Below are 18,439 nucleotides of genomic sequence, written 5' to 3'. Positions count from 1 at the left end.
CCGTCGAATTCCTGCATCATTCCAATTTTCTCTGTAAAGGTTTTCTTGAGTTTCATGCAAAATGTAATGCGGACGCTTTGCTCCTCTAACTCTACCATCTCGAAATTCGCAAACTGTGCGACACAGCGTTCTATTCAATACAGCACTGAACAATAACTAACAGACATACAGCAACTAAACTTTTGGTGGTTAGACATTAAACGCAGGCGTGTGCAGGAATGCCAACCGCATTTCGCTCCAGCGCCATCACTGGTGCTAAATTACGAATGTTACGGAATTTTCTGAACAGAGCTCGTATAAAGGTACCGCATGTAACAATACCTGTAGTTACATACGTAACACTCGGCATATACACAGATTAAATGTAAATCTAACGGTAAACTTAAAATAAGTAAAATAGAGCACCTCCAGTCGTCACAGGTTCCTTTCACTGTCGTAACACATCGCATGTACACTGTCATATTCTGTAAACAGATATAGCGTCTGTTTACAGAATATGACAGTGTACATGCGATGTGTTAAAGGAAACTGTGACCACTGAAGGTACTGTATTTTACTTATTTTAAGTTTACCGTTCGATACACGTTTAATTTATTGTCCAAAGAAACTCAAAACCATGTTCTGAAATAATGTTTTGTTTCTCCACTAGGCAGTGCCACAAGTCAATCCAAAAAATCTTAACACAACACACACACAAATGTCATACTAACAAATGTAAATCCACCTGATGATGGAGGTTTAAACCTTTGAAACGCGTCGTGGAGATAAATAAACAGTGACTGCTTAGATAAAAGTTGTTGTTACATTTAAACCAATTAGTTGAATAAAAATAATGATCGAATGTAACTTTATAAAGACTGAAAAAATTCAAAAAAATTATATACTTGAAGAGATTCGAACCACAACCTTTTGTAGGTGAAACAATTATCCTAGCTTTCTTTCTCTCTCTTTTTTCTGTATTTGTTCCTTATCGCTCATTGCATGGCAGACGTCGCACGACACTGCTTCAGGTCCACCATTGAACCCTCATAAACAGTTCAAATGGCTCTGAGCACTATGGGACTTAACATCTGAGGTCATCAGTTCACTAGCACTTAGAACTACTTAAACTAACTAACCTAACGACATCACACACATCCAAGCCCGAGGTAAGATTCGCAAACCTGCGAACGTAGCGGTCGGGCGGTTCCAGACTGCAGCACCTAGAACCGCTCGGCCACCTCGGCCGGCAGATCCCTTCAGTCAGTTTTTTTTTTTTTTTATTAGAGAGAAGAGCCATCTCTCTGCCCGAACACTCTCAACTACCGTGCCGGCTTATCCATTACACAAAACAGCCGGACTATATAATACGACTTCTTAACACTATAAAGTATGACACAAAATTCCGATTTTTTTTTTCGGAAATTATTCGCAAACGAGGACCCACTATGGTGAATGGCTGCAATGGGTGATGCCTGAGATCTTAATCTACACCACCGTATAGAGAGTTTAAAAAAGACTATCGCATCGCTCACGACCTCTCCTTGTTAGTTGCTTTCCTGCCGTCCCTCAGAGACCGAGTCAAACAAATCTGCTGAGGGACTGACCGATCACTAGCACACTCTCGAATAGCACGTGGGAAAAAACGAACTAAATCATTTCGTGCGACCTATGACATCTTTAACGTTATAAAGCTACGTTTCCCTAGCAGCGGCAATCCCCCGCAACGTGTAGAGTAAAATGCGTGCCACACGGGGCACGATCCACACGGGCATTGCAGACAGAGTAAACCGTCTTCCTAGGGTCCGGGCAACACAGTGCCGCTGACAGCTGTATTAGTATACCTGCAGAAAACGACTACTTGCTTCAGGAGGAGACCTTCCCGCACATCGCAGCGGTTTTCTCGATCGGAGAGGAACATGACAGCTGTCTTCCGCTCGTACATGGACCTTAAAGAAAGACGTGAGGACCGACAGACACTTTTTTGAAGTTTAAGGACAACCTAGTGCAGCCTGAAATGGAGGAGGAAACTGATTTGTTCTTCAAACTCCATGGCAACACCAGATAAAAAATGAAGATGCTACGTTATACACTGAAGAGCCAAAGAAATTGGTACACCAGCCACAAACACACAGTTAGTGTCGGAAGTAGTGTTGGAGGGAATTGACACCATGACTCCTGAATGGATTTATACAGGGTGTTACAAAGAGGTACGGCCAAACTTTCAGGAAAAATTCCTCACACACAAATAAAGAAAATATGTTATGTGGACATGTGCCCGGAAACGCTTACTTTCCATGTTATAGCTCATTTAATTACTTCTCTTCAAATCACATTAATCGTGCAATGGAAACACACAGCAACAGAACGTACCAGCGTGACTTCACTTTGTTACAGGAAATGTTGAAAATATCCTCCGTTAGCGAGGGTACATGCACCCACCCTCCATCGCACGGAATCTCTGATGCGCTGATGCAGCCCTGGAGAATGGCGTATTGTAGTACAGCCGTCCACAATACGAGCACGAAGAGTCTCTACATTTGGTACCGGGGTTGCGTAGACAAGAACTTTCAAATGCCCCCATAAATGAAAGTGAAGAGGGTTGAGGTCAGGAGAGCGTGGAGACCATGGAATTGGTCCGCCTCTACCAATCCAACGGTCACCGAATCTGTTGTTGAAAAGCGTACGAACACTTCGACTGAAATCTGCCGGAGCTCCATCGTGCATGAACCATATGTTGTGTCGTACTCGTAAAGGCACATGTTCTAGCAGCACAGGTACAGTATCATGATAACGTACTACATTGAACGTAGGTGGAAGAACATGGGGCCCAATCAAGACATCACCAACAATGCCAGCCCAAACGTTCACAGAAAATCTGTGTTGACGTGATTGCACAATTGCGTGCGAATTCTCGTCAGCCCACACATCTTGATTGTGAAAATTTACAATTTGATCACGTTGGAATGAAGCCTTATCCGTGAAGAGAACATTTGCACTGAAATGAGGATTGGCACATTGTTGGATGAACCATTCGCAGAAGTGTACCTGTGGAGGCCAATCAGCTGCTGATAGTGCCTGCACACGCTGTACACGGTACGGAAACAACTGGTTCTCCCGTAGCACTCTCCATACAGTGACGTGTTCAATGTTACTTTGTACAGCAGCAACTTCTCTGACGCTGACAGTAGGGTTATCGTCAACTGCACGAAGAATTGCCTCGTCCACTGCAGGTGTCCTCGTCGTTCTAGGTCTTCCCCAGTCGCGAGTCATAGGCTGGAATGTTCCGTGCTCCCTAAGACGCCGATCAATTGCTTCGAACATCTTCCTGTCGGGACACCTTCGTTCTGGAAATCTGTCTCGATACAAACGTACCGCGCCACGGCTATTACCCCGTGCTAATTCATACATCAAATGGGCATCTGCCAACTCCGCATATGTAAACATTGCACTGACTGCAAAACCACGTTCGTGATGAACACCAACCTGTTGATTCTACGTACTGATGTGCTTGATGCTACTACTGTAGAGCAATGAGTTGCATTTCAAGACACGCACCGAAGTCAACATTACCAGCCTTCAATTGCGCCAACTGGCGGTGAATCGAGGAAGTACAGTGCATACTGACGAAACTAAAATGAGCTCTAACATGGAAAGTAAGCGTTTCCGGACGCATGTCCACATAACATATTTTCTTTCTTTGTGTGTGAGGAATGTTTCCTGAAAGTTTGGCCGTACCTTTTTGTAACACCCTGTATACATTTTATTTAGTGTGGAAGTAAAGCAGTCTAGTACGATACACGTTGCAGAAGCTTGACAAATCAACATTTATTCTACTAAAGCAATAGCCTAGTACTACGTATAACAACCAACATTAGAAATAGATGTCGTCAGAGTAGCGAACCAACTTAAATTACTCAATAAAAACAAGTCTTCCGGTCCGGACTGTATACCAGTTAGGTTCTTTTCAGAGTAAACTGATGCTATACCTCTATACTTAACAATCATATACAGCCCCTCGCTTCGCGAAAGATCCGCACCTAAAGCCTGGAAACTTGCGCAGGTTACACCAATATTCAAGGAAAGCAGTAGGAGTAATCAAATAAATTACAGTCCCATATCATTAACGTCGATATGCATCGGGACTTTGGAACATATATTGTGTTCGAACATCAGGAATTATCTCGAAGAGAATGGGCTACTGACACACAGTCAACAGACAATTAGAAAACATCGTTCTTGTGAAACACAAGTATCTCTTTACTCACACGAAGTGTTGAGTGTAGGTGACAAGGAATTTCAAATTGATTCCTTATTCCTAGAGTTCCAAAAGGCTTCTGACACTGTACTACCCACGTAGCTTGTAGAGAAATCACATGTTTATGGGAGATCGTCTCAGTTATGTGACTGGATTCGTGATTTCCTGTCAGAGGGTCATAGTTCGAGGTAACTGACGGAAAAATCAGCGAGTAAAACAGAAGTGATTTCTGGCGTTCCCCAGGTCAGTGTTATAGGCCCTCTGCTGTTTCTTATCTGTACAAACGTTTTAGGAAACAATCTGGGCAGCCGTCTTAGATTTTTTCTGAACGAGGATGTCGTTTATTGTCTAGTAAACTCATCAGAAGGTCAAAACAAATAGCAAAAAGACTTTGGAAATGTATTTGAATTGTGCTTAAATTGGCAACTGACCCTAAATATTGAAAAGTGTCGGATCATCGACATGAGAGCTCAAAGGAATCTCTTAAAGTTCGGTTAGACGATAAATTAGTCAAACGCAAAGGCTGTAAATTGAACTAAATACCTAGGATTCATAATTACAAACCATTTAAATTGGAAAAGACACGCACAAATTGTTGTGCGGACGGCGAACTAAAGTCTGCGTTTTATTGGTAGGACACTTAGAAAATGTAACAGATCTACTAAAGAGAGCCGGTCGCTATGGCCGAGCGATTCTAGACGTTTAAGTCCGGGAGCACGCGGCTGCTACGGTCGCAGGTTCGAATCCTGCCTCGGGCATGGATGTGTGTGGTCTCCGTAGGCTAGTTAGGTTTAAGTAGTTTCTAAGTTTAGGGGACTGATGATCTCAGATGTTAAGTCCCATAGTGCTCAGAGGCATTCGAACAATTTTTTGAAAGACTGGACGTGATCAAAGATCAAAAAGTACTAAAATTCCTTCGAACAGTGTAAGTAAAATTAGATTCTACTACAATTTCAAATATTTACCGAAAATTGAATATATATAGGGTAGTCCATTGATAGTGACCGGGCCAAATATCTCATGAAATAAGCATCAAACGAAAAAACTACAGAGAACGAAACTCGTCTAGTTTGAAGAGGGAAACCAGATGGCGCTATGTTTAGCCCGTTAGATGGCGCTGCCATAGGTCAAACGGATATCAACTGCGTTTTTTTTTTTAAATAGGAACCCCCATTTTTCTTACATATTCGTGTAGAACGCAAAGAAATATGAATCTTTTAGTTGGACCACTTTTTCGCTTTGTGATAGATGGCGCTGTAGTAGTCACAAACATATGGCTCACAATTTTAGATGAACAGTTGGTAACAGGTAGGTGTTTTAAATTAAAATACAGAACATAGGTAAGTTTGAACATATTGCCTTTTCGATATCAATGTAATGGAGAAATGTTTCGTTTGTATATATCGATAATTTCTAAGGAAACATCGATATATCGATATTATGTCTACAGACTTGGTATAGGTTAGTAAAGGAAAAAGATCCTTGGCAAAAAGCAGATATCATTTCTGTTTTACTAGATGACTTGCCTTCATCTACTACGATCTGTGACCTTCTGCAACACGATACAACGAATTCAATATCGCAGCTCAGACGATATTTGGTAGCAACACAATCCGATTAGAAGCCTCCGATTAAGGGCGGTGGCATAAGGAATTTAAAAACACCCTTTACAAGCAGAGTTTCACAATCGGCTTCAGGGCTCAAATATACCTGGAGCACAGCTTAGAAAATGGAAAAATGCCGCACAGTTCCCAGTGATTTGCAGCGTATACATTACGATTTAAACAAAGGCTGCCACAATAGAGTAGTCGAATTAGATCGAATTAGACGAACGACTAAAAACACTTTCACATCATTGGACGAACACACAAACGGTATGATGTATATCTAACAGAACAAGAATGCCAGCAAGAATGGATTCTGAAAACATGGATCGTGTGAAACTCAACTTGCACTTTTCACACATAACATATTGAAAGCCATGGATTAAGGATGTGAGGTGGATGCAGTGTCCCTTTACTTCCGCAACGAATTTAACTCAGTATCATGTCTAGGATTATTATAAAAGGTAGAGTCGTGTAGGGTTTCAAGCAAAATTTCTGACTGTATTGAGGACTTCTTCTTAAGGAGGATGCAGTAAGTTATCTTGCAGTAACGGCCGTTGAAACAAGTAGAAGTAACACCACGGAAGTGTGCTGGGAAACTGTCTGTTCATGTTGTATAGTAATTGACTTGCTGACGATATAAATAGCAACCTGAAACGTTTCGCAGATCTATAATGAAGTGTTGACTGAGAAAATCTGCACTGATATATATGATCGGATCTCGACAAGATTTGCTTTCGGGAGGAGGAAAGTTCAAACCCGCGTCCCGTCACCTAGAGTTAGGTTTTCCGAGGTTTCCCTAAGTCGCTCGAGACTTGAAAAGTCACCTCCAATTTCCTTCCCCATCATTGACACATTCCGAGCTTGTGCACCGATTCTAATGATCTCGATGTCGACGGGACATTAAATCCAATCGATCTTTCTTTCATCCTTTCCTTCATTCTTGACAAAATTTCAAAATCACACAAAGAGCAGGAACTTGTGTTAAGCGCTCAGAAACGTAAAATCGTGCAGTAATAAGAAAAAAGGGAAAATGTCTAGTCTCTTGTAAGTACAATATCAACGAGTCACGGTTGCAATCGATCAACTCTTGCATTTACCTGTGTGTAACAATTTGTAGTTATATGGCACAGGGCGGTAACATATGGTCAGTTGTAACGTGAATGAGGTGGCTGATTTCGTTTTATTAGTAGAACGCTGGTGAAATGCCAGCAGTCCACAAAGGAGATTGCTTGCAAAACACTCGCTCAACCCATCCCACAGTATTGTTAAAGTGTGTGGAACCCATATTAAACAGGACTAGCAGGGGATATTGAACGTATGCAGAGAAGGCCAGCAAATACGGTCACAATTTTGTTTGACGGATCGCACGCACGACGAAAGAATCGTACCCAAGGACTGGATAAATCCACAGGGTACATCAATAATTCAAGAAACATAGTAGGAGTAATCCACTGAATTACAGGATCATATCGTTAACGTCGATATCGAGCACGGTTTTGGAACATATATTTTGTTCGAACATTGTGAATTAGCTCGAAGGGAACGGTCTATTGACACAGACAGTCAGCACGGATTTAGAAAACATCGTTCTGGTGAAACACAACTAGCTCCTTTTTCGCACGAAGTGTTGAAAGCTACGACAAGAGATTTTAAATTTATTCCATATTTCCAGATTTCCGGAAGGCTTTTGACACTGTACCACACAACCGGCTCGTAGTGAAATTCCGTGCTTATGGAATTTCATCTCAGTTATGTGATTTCCTGTCAGAGAGGTTACAGTTCGTAGTTATTGACGGAGAGTCATCTAGTAAAACAGAAGTGATTTCTGGCGTTTCTCAAGGTAGTGTTATAGGCTCTCTGTTGTACATCTATATAAATGATTTGGGAGAAAATCTGAAAAGCCGTCACCGAGCGAGGTGGCGCAGTGGTTAGCACATTGGACTCGCATTCGGGAGGACGACGGTTCAATCCCGTCTCCGGCCATCCTGATTTAGATTTTCCGTGATTTCCCTAAATCATTTCAGGCAAATGCCGGGATGGTTCCTTTGAAAGGGCACGGCCGATTTCCTTCCCAATTCTTCCCTAACCCGAGCTTGCGCTCCGTCTCTAATGACCTCGTTGTCGACGGGACGTTAAACACTAACCACCACCACCACCACTGAGAAGCCGTCTTAGGCTGTTTGCACGCAACATTGTCGTTTATACAAACAAATTGTAAAACGAGTTAGAAAATATATGTATATGCTGCGAAAATTGGTAATTGAACCTAAATGACGAGAAGTGTGGGGTCATCCACATGAGTGCTAAAAGGAATCCGTTAAACTTCGGTTACATGATAAATCAGTCAATATAAAGGCCATTCAACTAAATTCGTAGGAATTACATTTACGAACAACTTAAATTGTAAGGAACAAGTAAAAAGTGTTGTGGGGAAGGCTAACCAAAGACTGGGTTTTAGTGGCAGGGCACTCGGAAAATGTAACAGACCTGCTAAGGAGACGCCTACACTGCGCTTGTCCGTCCTCTTTTAGAATACTGCTGCGCGCTGTGGGATCCTTACCAGATAGGAGTGTTGGAGTACATCGAAAAAGTCCAAAGAAGGGCAGCGAGTTTTGTATAATCGCGAAATAGGGGAGAGAGTGTCACCTAAATAATGCATCATTGGGGATGGACATCACTAAACCAAAGGCGTTTTTCGTAGCGGAGGAATCTTCTCACGAAATTCCAGTCACCAACATTCTCTTCCTAATGTCAAAATATTGTTTTGACGCCGACCTGCACAGGGAGGAACGATCATGATGATGAAACCATCGAAATCAAAGCTCGTACGGAAAGATATAGGTGTTCGTTCTTTCAGCGCGCTATACCAGACGGAATAATAGAGAATTGTGGAAGAGGTTTGATGAACCCTCTGCTGGGAACTTAAATGGTTCAAATGGCTCTGAGCACTGTGGGACTTAACAGCTATGGTCATCAGTCCCCTAGAACTGAGAACTGCTTAAACCTAACTAACCTAAGGACATCACACAACACCCAGCCATTACGAGGCAGAGAAAATCCCTGACCCCGCCGGGAACAGAACCCGGGAACTCGGGCGTGGGAAGCGAGAACGCTACCGCACGACCACGAGATGCGGGCTGGAACTTAAATGTGATTTTCAGAGTATACATGTAGATGTAGATGTAGAATACCAAGGGAAGTTCCTCAAGCAAGGAATTGCACGGCGAGCTAGAATTCCACAACCAAGCAATGATGCGAACACCCGTATCAGGAAACTTAGACAGCCAACAGCCTTGCCGCAGTGGTAACATCGGTTCCCGTCGGATCACCGGAGTTAAGCGCTTTCGGGCTGGGCTAGATCTTAGATGGGTGCCTGTCGGGGTCTGCTGAGTGCTGTTGGCAAGCGAGGTGTACTCAGCCCTAGTTAGCCCGCGCGGTTGACCGTGCGGTCTAACGCACGGCTTTCCCGACTGGGAAGGAGCGCCTGGTCCCCGGCACGAATCCGCCCAGCGGACTCGTGTCGAGGTCCGGAGAGCCGGCCAGTCTGTGGATGGTTTTTAGGCGGTTTTCCATCTGCCTCGGCGTTTGCCACCCTGAAAGACTGTGTTCGGTGTGGGGCGGCGGAGGGGTGAATTGGACTGCAGTAGTCGTCGTGGGGTTGTGGACCATTGAGACCGTGGCGTGGACGGAGCCTGTCTCTCGTTTCTAGGCCTCTCGTTAACATGCAATACAGCACAATGCATCCCTAGTGAGGCTGTGGAGCTACTTGATTGAGAAGTACTGGCTCCGGTCTCGTAAACTGACATACGACCGGGAGAGCGGTGTGCTGACCACATGCCCCTCTGTATCCGCGTCCCGTGGCGCCTTTGTGTTGAGGATGACACGGCGGCCGGTCGGTGCCATTGGGCCTTCATGGCCTTTCCGGGAGGAGTTCGGTTTTACTTTCAGGAAACTTGGATTACGGAGCAATGGAAGAAAACGTTTGGTTTCGTTTCACACAAATTCTGGCCTAGTCCCCAGTTCGGTGATCAGTTGGTCATCCACATCGTGGTATTCCACGGGATCCCTGGTGATTCTTCAAGGCAGCACTATTGCCAAGGATTATTCGCCCACTTTTCTTGATCAGGTCTATTCAGAAATGGCTCTGAGCACTATGGGACTTAACTTCTGAGCTCATCAGTCCCCTAGAACTTGGAACTACTTAAACCTAACTAACCTAAGGACATCACACACATCCATGCCCGAGGCAGGATTCGAACGTGCGACCGTAGCGGTCGCGCGGTTCCAGACTGTAGCGCCTAGAACCGCTCGGCCACTGCGGCCGGCGATCAGGTTTGCTCGCCAATGGTGATGCTGTGTTCCAACACAACAGAACAGGTGTTCCCATGTATTCCATAACAGCCATCGACGGCTCAGTACCTGTTCCTTCGGGCATGCATGAACTTCAGTGTGTTAATCTTTAAATGAAAGTACTATCATTTGACTGTACAGATTGTTTATTCTACTGTACAATCATGATCTCGGCCTTTGGCAATTTTCCAATACCACACTGTTAAGTGTGATAATTGTATAACAAGGTTTAAGATACTCGTATGTTGACGATGACTTCGTTTACAAAAGTCTGATCGTGCTTAACATTGTGCTACTGGAAAATGGCCAAAGACCTAAAACGCGAGTGTACAGTAGAATAAACAATGCACACAGTGAAATGACTGTATTATCATTTAAGCAGTCTAAATTTTTTTTAAATAAATTATAGAGTGCAACAATCAGTCGTCGTTTTTTAGATTTTATTGAGCAAATCCAGATTTCGGCTAGTGGCTAGCCACTCTCAATTCACTATTTAGTATTCTCGATGCATGTAAGTCCACTATGCTCGGGCGTCAGTCACATTTCTTTGAATACTACTCATGAAATGTGACTGGCACACAAACAACAGGGACTTACATGCATCGAGAATAGTAAATAGTGAATTGAGAGTGGCTAGCCACTAGCCGAAACCTGGATTTGCCTAATAAAATCTAAAAAATGACAACTGATTGCTGCACTCTATAATTTATAAGCCACATAACAGTCGCTGAGTGCACCCACTTTCCGAATGGAAGGTAACCGGCTCTTAATGTTTTGTTGTTCTTGTGGTCTTCAGTCCGAAGATTGGTTTGATACGGTGTCCATGGGACTCTCTCCCGTGGAAACCTCTTCATCTCCGGATAACTACTGCAATCTGCATCCTACTTGCTGTTTTCAAATGTTGATCTTCTTCTAAAACATTTCCACCCCATCCCCTATCCACTTCCTTTCACCACCAAACTGACAACTCCATGATGACTCAGGCCGTGGTGTGACTCCTTAACCGATCTCTTCCTTCAGTCAGCTGTGCCACAGTTATTTCGTTACCATTAGTTATTCAATTTACTCATCTACAATCATTTTGAACAATATTCGATAGCATCATATTTCAAATGATTCTACTCGCTTCTTGCCTGAACAGCTTGTCATCCACGTTTCACATCTGTACAAGGTAACAATCCATACAAATACCTCCAGAAAATACCTCCTAAAACTGAAATTTATATTCGACTGTAGGAAATTTCTCTTTTTCAGGTACGCCTTCTTGCTCAGGTATACCGTTATCTAAAGAGCAAAAACCATCGACTACATTTAGTGGTTTTGTTTCCTAATCTAATTCTGCCAGCATTACTTCATTTACTTCCACTACATTCTCCTGCTTTACGTTTGTTGATGCTCATATTATAACTTCGTTTCTGGGAACTGTCCACTCCCATCAACTAATCTTGTAAATCCTTTTCCTTCTCTGACAGTTATCACAAATGCTTAATGTGTCTACGGTAATCTTTTGTATTTAGCTCCACCGATCACTAAATTGTCAAAAAAACTGATTTTAATTTTGTACGTTCACTATTTTTTTTTAGGATTCTGTACATAAATCGGTATAAACCGAACTCTTGAGAAATTGCATTGTTGTACGTACGTGTTTCTGTCTGTCTAACTTGTAAGAACCCTTTTATGCATCTGGATTGGTTGAATGTACCGAGCTGACATTTGAGTCACACACTGAGATCTGTGGTTCCTTGGCAAAATGAAAAAAAAAGTTTGAATGTCAATGCAATCAAAAGAACGCCATTTATGTCACACAGTTTGACACTCGCAAACTCACTCATCGAAAGCTATAGTGTGCTTCCGGCTGACCTAAGCCCGTATAATTTGGTAAGAAACTAGGTTTCATAGCACAAGTGTAGGAAAGAAACCGAAAATTGTTAATTTTTAGCTGTTGTTGTGGACTTTAGTCGAAAGACCGGTTTCATGCAGCTCTCCATGCAAGCCTCTTCGTCTCCCAGTACTTACTGCAACCTACATCCTTCTGAATCTGTTCAGTGTATTCATGTCTTGGTCTCCCTCTACGATTTTTAACCTCCACACTGCCGTCCAATACTAAATTGGTGATCCCTTGATGCCTTGAACCGCGTGACCGCTACGGTCGCAGGTTCGAATCCTGCCTCGTGCATGGATGTGTGTGATGTCCTTAGGTTAGTTAGGTTTAAGGAGTTCTAAGTTGTAGGGGACTGATGACCACAGATGTTAAGTCCCATAGTGCTCAGGGCCATTTGAACCATTTTTTTGAACCTTGATGCGTCAGAACCTGTCCTACCAACCCATCCCTTCTTCTGGTCAAGTTGTGCCACAAATTCCTACTCAGTACCGCCTCATTAATTATGTGATCTACTCGTGTAATCTTCAGCATTCATCTCTAGTACCAAATATAAAAAGCATATATTGTGTTACCTTCTAAAATGTTTATCGTCTGTTTCACTTCCATATATGGCTACACTCCATACAAATACTTTCAGAAAGGACTTCCTGACACTTGAATCTATACTCGATGTTAACAAATTTCGGTTCTTCAGACACGCTTTCCTTGCCATTGCCAGTCTACATTTTATATCCTCCCTACTTCGAACATCATTAGTTATTTTGCTCCCCAAATAGGAAAACTCCATTACTACTGTAAATGTCTTATTTCCTAATCTAATTCCCTCACCATCACCTGATTTACTGCGACTGGAATCTATTAGCTGTAACTGTACCACAGAGAAAAAAGATGTCGTTTGTTAACCGTCCCTCTGTCTGTACGTCTCTCAAGTCGCTTTCTCCTCCGAAACAGGTGGACGTATCAAGTTGAAAGTTGCGTCAAATGCAAGGGTCTACGGTGATGTAGAACAAGCTTCTGAACCAGCGCATTAAACTGAAGTTTGTGTTAGGGAGCTATGTGCAGCTACGAGTCTGTTAGCTATAACACTCTGGTGGTGTGACGGCTAGCGTACCTGACTAGTATACAAGGAGACCCGGCTACGACACAAATTTTAATCCATTTCTTCAGCTTCCATCATATTCGAAAACTCACTCATCGAAACCTACTGGTTTCCACCCATTCACCTAGAATCATGAAAACTGGGGAAGAAGCAAAGCTTCGCAGTACAAGTGAGGAAAAAATAAATTCGTGAGTTGTTAAATTGTAATTATATCACTTAAAAATGTCTTTTGCCATTATAACTTCCACTGCATTCATCATCATCTACAGAATAATAGAAAAATGTTACTGCAAGCTTACGTAAAATGTAAGCTGAAGTCATGTTTTAGTAAGTAAATAAAAAATATTTTATTAAGTCTTCTCTCTCTTCGTATAACTCCATTTTGTATGCCTGGGCTCGTCTCTGGATCGGTTATGTAGGTACTGGTGTTGTCTTGGAATTCGTGGAGGAGACATCTCACCAGCATCGACATCGATAACAGACAAAACTCGTCGACATTTCCGATTCCCGGAACGGATGAACTGTCTGTGTGCATAATTAATTTTGTACAGATCCTCGCTATGCGAGTCCTTCTCGCACGTTTCCAATTTATGCATTTCCAATACAAACTTTTTTCGCTGTAAATTTGAAATTTGTCTCCCTTCGTTATTATAAAGCAAAAAGCCACAGAAAAAATGTTATAAGCTAACATTAAAATATTCTGTGCCTGCTGGTGTGGTGAGCAGACCATCAATTTGGATACATTTTTTCGTTCCAGGTATAAACTGTGGCATTTGTGAACGTCCGGCGTTATGCCATTCGACGGGAATACAGGCGAACAGTGAATATTGACATACAGGGCGACTGAGCTAAACTGTTTACCACAAAAATTTCCGGAACAGTTACAGGTCTCTTCATTCTGTTTTCACCCAGATGAATTATGAAAAACTTCTCACTAAATGGCTTACAGTTTCTTTCTATACCTATATTAATTACAAATATATCAGTATAAACTTTGATTTTTCTGCTGGAACTCTAGTAGCTTTCACTGCTTCTAAACGAGTTTCAGTGTTTAAAAATCAGATTAATAGTTCCAGAGTAATTGTAGTATTTAGAATTAATTTACTGTGAACATAAACCCGATTGCTGTCTTATGTGGGAGGTCCTCATTTCATACCCAAATATGGACATATGTCACAGCGGATAAAGAAGAAACATCGATATGAAAGGGATACAGAAGAACTGTAGCTTTCTTTCTTTCTTTCTGCTTCTCGTCTGTCGAGCGTTGGTTAGTTTAAGAAAATTAGGTGTCTTTCTCCGAAACTTCCAACTAAAATTTGAAGAGTGAAACTCCTTTTTATTTGGCTGCAGTAGTTCTACGACACAAGCAGCTGTCGTTGCTATAGTTCTAATTAAAAAACTGAATTTGGTAGAGACATCTCTACAGCCACAAAAGGAGACTACATGCCATTTAGTGAGAAGTACCCTACAGTTCATTAATCTAATGTACAAGTAAGATATCTTAAACGGTATAGGAAATATCAAATGAGGGTAACCAAACTGAATCACCCTGTGTGGATGGCGAGGAGCTGTAGGTTTTCATTTGTTGGGATATGTTTTCTGTGTTTTTGTTTCATTATGCCCAATTGACTGAAATCACAATGTGATTTTTTCGCATGAACTGCAACCTGATAAAACAGAACGTCTTGAAAGGAACGTTAATTAAGCCCAAATCACCACTCTCTGTTATATACATGACACTTCACGCCGCAAAAAGCGATGTAGTCACCCGTAAAAAAAATGATGTTTTAACCTTAGGAGTTTAGAATAAATGATGATTAACTGAAAGCCTCAGCTGCCGACAGGTGTTGTTGATATACCCCGATGGGGACAGCTGAAAATTAGGAGTTTAGAGTTAACCAGATGACAATCTTTTCCAATATAGGTGGTCTGGTTGTGAATAGCTTTCATGTTGTCTTCTGAGTCGACATGACTCAGCATGATGCAAATTCAGTGTCAGAAGGCGCATGAGTCAGTGGAATTGTCGTGCGTATTGCTTGAAGTTTAGTTTGACTCCTAAATGTGGTAGTTTATTCAGTTAAATGCATCTACAAAGTCTATACTGAAGAATTTCACAACTCTATGTCGCTCCTTCCTCTCTATTTCCTATTTGCTGTTTCTTGATGACGACAGATCATGTGTTACAGAATGAGAAGAAAATTCACATCAGTACCATTCGTTGCAATGTAAAGTGAACTATAATGTTACATAATTTCTGATTAAACTGGAAATAGTTATTGTTTCCTTCGGAGCTTCTGAAGTGGTTTCTTGGATCTATGAGTCTGGATACATAGTGACAAACTTTCGGAGAAATGTTATCCGTGCAATTCTGGAGAGTGTTGGAACTATCACAGACTCAGTTTAACACCCCAGAATTCCAATTTCCTGACACAAATAATAAACAGTAGAATGGAACTGAAAAGAGGTCGATCTGATTTTGGATTTAGGAAAAGTGAAAGCACAAGAGAGGCAATCCTGACTTTCGATTAATAATGGGAAGAAAGCTGAAGAAAAATCAAGTCATGATGGTGGTTGTCGACCTAGAAGAGCGCTCGTCAAAGTACGATAGCGCAAGATTTTTCGAAATTACCAGGTAAATTGTGAACTATTGGAAAAGTCGGATAATACGAAATATGTATCAGAACCAAGAGGAAAGGAAGGGTGGAAGACCAAGAACGAAGTACTAGCATCAAAAAGGGCGTAAAACAGCTATGTATTCCGCCTCCATTGTTATATTTCTACGTGGAAGAAACAAGGACGGTAAAAAAGAAACGTTGAGAAGTGGGTTTAATATGGGATTAATATTCACAGTGACAGAATATCAATGATAAGATTCACTGATGAAAATTCTACCCTAAAAATGAGGAAGAATTGCATGGACTGTTGAACGAAATAAATTGTCCAATAAGCACACACTATAGATCAAGAGTGAACTTAAGAAAGACAAAGTTATGAGGAGTGGAACAAACGAGAACAGCGATAAATTTATTAACATGGACATCTGGGACTACAAAGATGAGATGAGGGAAGTTGCTATCTGTGAGGCAAAATAACATAACGGAGGAAACTGGTAATGAGGGCATTCTTGCTCGAAACAGGTCTAATAATATCAAAGATGGGCCTTAAGTTGAAGAAACTTCTGAGAACGTACTTTTGACTGATGAAAGGAATGGACACCATGATGGAACATGTGTTGAGACATCAGGGAATAATTACAGTTGTACTGGAGGGAACTGTAGACGGTAATAACTGAAGAAAAAGACAGAGACTGGAATATAGCCAACAAAAATTTGAGGATGTAGGCTGAGAGTTGCTACTCTGAGATGAAGAATTTGGTGTGCCACATTTAACCAGATGAGCTGAGATGAGGGAAGTTGCTATCTGTAAGGCAAAATAACATGATGAAAGAAGCTGGTAATAAGGGCATTCTTGTTCGAAACAAGTCTAATAATACCAAAGATGGGCCTTAAGTTGAAGAAATTTCTGAGAACGTCCTTTTGACTGATGAAAGAAATGGACGCTATGACGGAACATGGGTTGAGACATCAGGGAATAACTTCAGTTGTAATAGGGGGAACTGTAGACGGTAATAACTGTAGAAAAAAACAGAGACTATAGCGAACAAAAATTTGAGGACGGAGGCTGTTAAGTACTACTCTGAGATGAACAATTTGGTGTACCACTATGATGGAACATGTGTTGAGACATTACGGAATAACTTCAGTTGTGCTGGAGAGACCTGTAGAGGGCTATAAATGTAGAAAAAGGGAGAGACTGGAATATAGCCAACAAAAATTTGAGGATGTAGGCTGAGAAGTGCTGCTCTATGATGAAGAACTTGGTGTGCCACATTTAATCAGTAATAAGACTGAAAATGGAGCGTAGCCATGTATGGAAGTGAAACATGGACGATAACTAGTTTCGACAAGAAGAGAATAGAAGCTTTTGAAATGTGGTGCTACAGAAGAATGCTGAAGATTAGATGGATAGATCATATAACTAATGAGGAGGTATTGAATAGGATTGGCGAGGAGGGAATTTTGTGGTACTAGAAGAAGGGAGCGGTTGGTAGGACAAGTTCTGAGGCATCAAAGGGTCACCAATTTAGTATTGGAGGGCAGTGTGGAGGGTAAAAAATCGTAGAGGGAGACCAAAAGATGAATACACTTAACAAATTCAGAAGGACGTAGGTTGCAGTAGGTACTGGGAGATGAAGAAGCTTGCACAGGATAGACTAGCATGGAGAGCTGCAGCAAACCAGTCTCAGGACTGAAGACCACAACAAAACAACAAGACTGAAGTCACAAATAGGTTGTAAATATACTGAGTATGGGGCAAGCACCGTCGTCAAACAAGCAGTTTTAGTAGTCTCATGTTATCTCTACAGTAGTATATCCACAAACTGACATACGGGCAATGGCTGGAGAACGCATAAGTATTTTTTCCATTGGCTGATATCTCACCGGGAGTGTCCCATGAACGATACATTTAGGCACTGACTATTTCGTAAACAATGCAGTGGTATCGCATCACCTCAAAGAAGAAAATGAAGCCAATTGATTTTACGTGGAATATGTATGTCTAGGAACTTGGTAAGATGTGGAATAGGTAATACAGGGATAAGAGATGTCCGGGCACTGACTATTTCGTAAACAATGCAGTTATATCGCGTCACGTCAAAGGAGAAAATGAAACCAACTGATTTTACGTGGAATACGAATCACTAGGAACTTGGTAAGATGTAGAGAAAAGGAGATGTCAACGAGGTGGTATTACTGACCTGACAATAAGAAAGACTAAACACATGGTGTTGGATAAGTAGGCTGACGACTTACCAAGAAAGTCCCTCGGAACAGCGCGATGTCTTAGAGCGGCGCCTACGGCGTAGACAACCCGGCGCGCGCTGCGCCTAGCTGGGGCGCTGACCCGCGACACAGAACTGCGATGCGACACTGTGTGACGTCACGCGGCACCGCCACTGTGCGACCGTGGAGCGCGGAGTCGGAGCGGCGACTGGCCGGCTGGTCCAGGCGTCGCCGCGGCGCCTCCCGCGTCCACCCCCTCCCCCGGCCGGCGCTGCAGCTGTGCGCATGCGCGGAGGCGCCGCCAAGGCCGGCGACAGATGAGGCCGGCGCCGCCCTGGAGTGGAGTGGCTGCAAGGACGCCGGCGTCGCCTGCGAGGGGCTGTTTAGCGTCGCGGCGCTGTTTGTGCGGGCAGGGAGCGC

The 18,439-nt window shown here is 42.4% G+C and overlaps 1 protein-coding gene across 1 annotated transcript in view; it reads right to left on the bottom strand.

Annotated features, from left to right (window-relative positions):
* LOC126293207 (C3 and PZP-like alpha-2-macroglobulin domain-containing protein 8) overlaps positions 1-18,209 on the bottom strand; it is a 732,149-nt gene extending 713,940 nt beyond the window's left edge. Inside the window, exon 1 of the mRNA XM_049986331.1 lies at positions 18,050-18,209. The gene's annotated coding sequence lies outside the window, so the exon portion shown is untranslated. The remainder of the gene's footprint in view (positions 1-18,049) is intronic.
* Between the last annotated feature and the right edge of the window lie 230 nt (positions 18,210-18,439).

Source organism: Schistocerca gregaria, chromosome 10, assembly GCF_023897955.1.
Source record: "Schistocerca gregaria isolate iqSchGreg1 chromosome 10, iqSchGreg1.2, whole genome shotgun sequence".
NCBI lineage: Eukaryota > Metazoa > Arthropoda > Insecta > Orthoptera > Acrididae > Schistocerca > Schistocerca gregaria.
Note: the sequence above shows the minus strand (reverse complement) of the source record. Positions and strands in the feature narration are given on the sequence as shown.